The sequence below is a fragment of the Scyliorhinus torazame genome, chromosome 29 (genome assembly GCF_047496885.1).
Source record: "Scyliorhinus torazame isolate Kashiwa2021f chromosome 29, sScyTor2.1, whole genome shotgun sequence".
Lineage (NCBI taxonomy): Eukaryota > Metazoa > Chordata > Chondrichthyes > Carcharhiniformes > Scyliorhinidae > Scyliorhinus > Scyliorhinus torazame.
The window spans coordinates 6,349,472-6,354,684 of NC_092735.1; positions in this window are offsets into that span (position 1 = coordinate 6,349,472).

Genomic DNA, 5,213 nt, shown 5'->3' on the forward strand with positions numbered 1-5,213 from the left:
TATGTTCTATGTACAACCCCAGCACGTTCCTGTCACCAAAGTAGTCAGGTCCGTACTCCATTGCGAACAAAGTAAGTCCTTCCGTCTACCAAATAAAGTATCCCAATGGAAAAACCGCGTGGTTCCATATCAACCAGATGAAGGCATATGGAACAGTCTAACCACGCACACCACGTCACGCTCAACGCAGCATACCAAGCCCCGCCCACAGCCAACGTAACCCTACCCTCCCCCAACACGTCCAGCCCAGCCACGGACTCAACCTCGACTCCACCCCCAAAATATACACTCCGCTCCGAACGCCCACAGACAGCAGCAGCGACAGTGACTCGGACAATAGCCAAAGGACACCGCCCTACTATCCCCATGCAACAGGGCCCACACCCTGCGAATCTGACCACGATTCGAGTGATCCCTTCATGATCACTTTCCTAAACAAACCCCACCACCGACCTACAATGACGACCCCGATTCCGTCCCCACAGAACTAGACACCACCCTTTGGGACCAAAATACTTTGTACAGACTCGTCCGAAACGACGAGAGCGATCCAAAATCACACCAAGCAGCCCTATCAGCCCTGATACACTCGAGAGTTTGGCATCCGGGAGAAGATGACGACTTTGAGTCTGACTCCCAAAACGAGAACCCCTTTGCGACCCTGTTCGCAACCGATAACTGAGGTGTCCAGATGATGTTTTAAAAGGAACCGCTTGGGAGAAAACGGTGTCCTTTCTGATGGAACCTGACGCATATTTGATGTTGTTTGTAGTTGTACTGTTAAATGTTGTATGTTAGACCGGAAAGAAAATGTCCACGGCCCCACGACACCACCCTTCTGACGCCCCCTGGCAGTCAGGAGAAACTAGTTTGGCCAGACGCTAGTTCAGCAGAACTAGTTTGTCCGCAGAGACTTGTTAATGTCCCAGACGCCAGTTCAGAGAAACTCGTCTGTCGACTGAAACACAGACCAATGTTCATAACTACCCTTCTGGTTCGAAGGAAGAACCAATACGGCAGCCCCCCACGATGACTACATTTCTTGCCCGTTCTTGTCGGTTGCTCAGGCAGTGGAGAAACGGCTTGGGACCCGCCCTGCCTGGGAACCCCCCCCTCTCTGGTCAGCTACGCTCGGGTAGAGCACACACGGCATTGGTCGCCGTCCTACCCGGGGACTCCATCCAAATCTTACCCGTCGACTCCATCCAAATCTAACCCGTCGACTCCATCCAAATCTTACCCGTTGCGGCCCAAACGCACCTCACTTCGGCAATTTTTGTTCAAAAAGTTTTGTTTTGTTTTCAGGTAACCCTTAGGTTGCCGACCCTCTGCTATTTACATCCTCAAACATTTGAATGGTAAACCACACAGTCTGCGAGACGGCTCGCACTGGTTCAGTATTTGTAAGTGTGTCTTGTCCTGAAATTCGGATTTTGGAAAAAATGAGGGAGTCACACACAGTGACCAATTATAAAGGGAGTAATTGGCACTAAAGGACAGACAGGCTATCATACGAGATATTAAACCAAGATAGTAACAGACACTATGCTTGATCCCACAGAACTCCAGAACCGGAGAAGAGAAGTGAAAGAAGAAGAACCATGAGGACATCCTCCGCGTCGCTCATCGCCCTAATGGACATATGGTTGCGCACGAACGCGAACCCCCTAACCTCAACTCCCCCAGCCGTTAATGATTCACTTCCCCATAGTACCCAGAGCCCAGTCACAAGCGACACCACAACGTCTTGGTGTGACAGGTTTATAACCTGGTATTCCCTGTCCTACTTGATAGCCAAGCCAGACTCCTCGGCGCCAGCAGGAGCTAACACAAAAGAGGTTAATGGACACCTCAAGACCGCCCATCGATCAGGGAACCGCTCCAGTATTGGAGAAATTGAACCAAGCGATTGTAACAAAGTCAATCACTTGGAACCAGGTACAGGGTCCGCCCCGAAAGGCGGGAAGCCCCTGGCGACTAAAATGTTAAGCCCCCAAGTTCAAATCGTTCTTCTTGACCGGGTCACTCAGCAACGCGAACCAACCCTTGACAGTGACCGGCCCAGCTTCCGCCAAGAGCCAGTAAGTTTTAAGTCAACGCTCGCTACAAGACAGGCGCTCCTAGCTACCAGTCCGTACCAACTTTTGAATCCCGCAGACTCAGAACCTGAACGAAAGACCATTTGTTCCCCTGACCTGGTGGGCCAGACCGAAGTTAAGTATAGGTCTGTTAGTTGTAGAAGTAGCTTAGAAGTAGAATTTATGCATGAGTAGCGATTACAGTGTATAATAAATGTGCTTTGATTTGAATCTTACTAATTGGTGTATTGAGTTATTGATCATTACTTGAACTTGAACCTCGTGGCGGTATCATAAAGATACCTGGCGACGTGAGAGCAAAGGTAATAAAACAGAGCAATTGAACCAACCAAAAGTTAGCAACACCGCATTCACCCTTACCAATTTTTTTTACAGATGCACCGTAGAAATGATCCTATCCGGCTGCATCACTGCCTGGTGGGTAGCACGATAGCACAGTGGTTAGCACTATTGCTTCACAATGATAGAGACCCGGTTTCGATTCCCGGCTTGGGTCACTGTCTGTGCGGAGTCTGCACTTTCTCCCCGTGTCTGCTGTGGGTTTCCTCCGGGTGCTCCGGTTTCCTCCCACAAGTCCCGAAAGATGTGCTTGACAAGTGAATTGGGCATTCTGAATTCTCCCTCAGTGTCCCCGAACAGGTGTCGGAATGTGGCGACTCGAGGATTTTCAAGTAACTTCATTGCGATGTTAACGTAGCTTACTTTGACAACAATAAAGATTATTATGATGTTTGGCAATTGCTCGGTCCAAGACCATAAGAAACAGAGTCGTGAACACAGCCCAGTCCATCACGCTAATTATACTCCGTATGCTTCACCCGATGTCCTGTGTTTATGGATTTACATTGTGTATTTCTGTATGTTCGATGTTTTTTCAAGTATGGAACAATCTGTCTGGACTGTACACAGAACAATACTTTTCACTGTACCTCGCTACACGTGACAATAAATCAAATCAAATTGGGTCAGCCGCGATCTTACCGAATGGGGGAGTGTGAGTGGACTCAGCATCCCCCCCCCCCCCCCGCCCCCCGGCCGGTGTCGGTGGAGGTGGTGACGGGCCGACAGTCCTCCCATCGCCGCGGTGACCGCCACCCGTCAAGGGGCACCTCACCGGCTGTGAGCGGGTGCGGCAGCGGTGCCAAGGGCACCGTGCCAATGTGGGAACAGCTCACCGTGTTTGGGTGGGGGGGGTGGGAGGGGGGTGTGGGGGGGTGAGTGAGTGAGGTGGGGAGTGAGTGAGGTGGGGTGAGTGAGTGAGTGGTGAGTGAGTGAGGTGGGGGGTGTGAGTGAGTGGGTGGGGGGAGGAGGGGTGAGTGAGGTGGGGGGTGGAGTGAGGTGGGGGGGGGTGAGTGAGTGGGGGGGTGAGTGAGGTGGTGGGGGGTGAGTGAGGGGGGAGTGAGGGGGGTGAGTGAGGGGTGAGTGAGGGGTGTGAGGAGGGGGGGTGAGTGAGGGGGGGGTGAGTGAGGGGGGTGATGAGGGGGTGAGTGAGGTGAGGTGAGGGGGGGAGTGAGGGTGAGTGGGGGGTGAGTGAGGGTGAGTGAGGGGGGGTGAGGGTGAGTGAGGGGGTGAGGAGGGGGGGGTGAGTGGAGGGGGTGTGAGTGAGGGGGGGGTGATGAGGGGGGGTGGTGAGGAGGGGGTGAGTGAGGGGGGGGTGTGAGTGAGGGGGGGGTGAGTGGGGGTGGGTGGTGAGGGGGGGGTGAGTGAGGGGGGGGGTGAGTGAGGGGGGGTGAGTGAGAGGGGGGTGAGTGAGGGGGGGGTGAGTGAGGGGAGGGGTGAGTGAGGGGTGGGGTGTGTGAGGGAGGGGGTGGTGTGTGAGGGGGGGGTGAGTGAGGGGGGGGGTGAGTGAGGGAGGGGGTGGTGTGTGGGGGAGGGGGGGGTGGTGAGGGGGGGGTGAGGTGAGGTGGTGGGTGGGGGGTGAGTGTGGGGAGGGGGGGTGAGTGGGGGGTGTGGGGAGGGGGGGTGTGAGTGGGTGTGGGGGTGTGTGTGGGGGGGTGGTGAGTGTGGGGTGGGGGGGTGTGTGTGGGGTGGGGGGGTGGTGTGGGTGTGGGGGGGGTGTGTGTGGGGTGGGGTGGGGGTGTGGTGAGGGGGGGGGGTGTGGTGTGGGGGTGGGGTGGGTGGGGTGGGGGGGTGTGGGTGGTGGTGGGGGGTGTGGTGTGGTGGGGGGGGTGTGTGTGGGTGGGGGGGTGTGTGGGGGGGGGGTGTGTGTGGGTGTGGGGGGGTGTGTGGTGGGTGGGGTGGGGGTGGTGTGGGGGTGGGGGGGGGTGTGTGTGGGGGGGGGGGTGGTGGGGTGTGGGGGTGGGGGGTGTGTGTGGGGTGGGGGGGGTGTGTGGTGGGGTGGGGGGGGTGTGGGTGGGGGTGGGGTGGGGGTGTGGTGGGGTGGTGGGGGTGGTGGGGGGGGGGGTGGTGGGTGTGGGGTGGGGTGTGGTGTGGGGTGGGGGGGGTGGTGGGGTGTGGGGGGTGGGTGGGGGGTGTGGGTGTGGGGTGGTGGGGTGTGGTGGGGTGTGGGTGGGGGGTGGTGGGGTGGGGGGTGGTGGTGTGGTGAGGGTGTGGGTGGGTGTGGGGGTGGTGGGGGTGGTGGGGTTGTGGTGGGTGGTGGGGTGGGTGGGGGTGTGGGTGTGGGGTGTGGGGTGGGTGTGTGTGGGGTGGGGTGGGTGTGGTGGTGGTGGGGGGTGTGGGTGTGGGTGGGGGGTGGGGTGAGGGGGTGTGGGGGGTGTGGGGTGGTGGGGGTGGGGGGGTGGGGGTGTGGGTGGTGGTGGGGGGTGTGGGGTGTGGGTGTGGGGGGTGTGGTGTGGTGGGGGGTGGTGGGGGTGTGTGGGGGTGGGGGGGGTGGGTGTGTGGGGTGGGGTGGTGGTGGGGTGTGGGTGGTGGTGGGGGTGTGGGTGTGGGGTGGGGGTGTGGGTGTGGGGGTGGGGGGTGTGGGTGGGGGTGGGGGGTGGGTGTGTGGTGGTGGGGTGGGTGTGTGGGGGTGGGGGGGTGTGGTGGGGGTGGGGGTGGGGTGTGGGGTGGGGTGTGGGGGTGGGGTGGGGTGTGTGGGGGTGTGGGGTGGGTGGGGGGTGGGGGTGGTGTGGGTGGGGGTGGTGGGGTGGGTGGGTGGTGGGGTGGGGGGGTTGT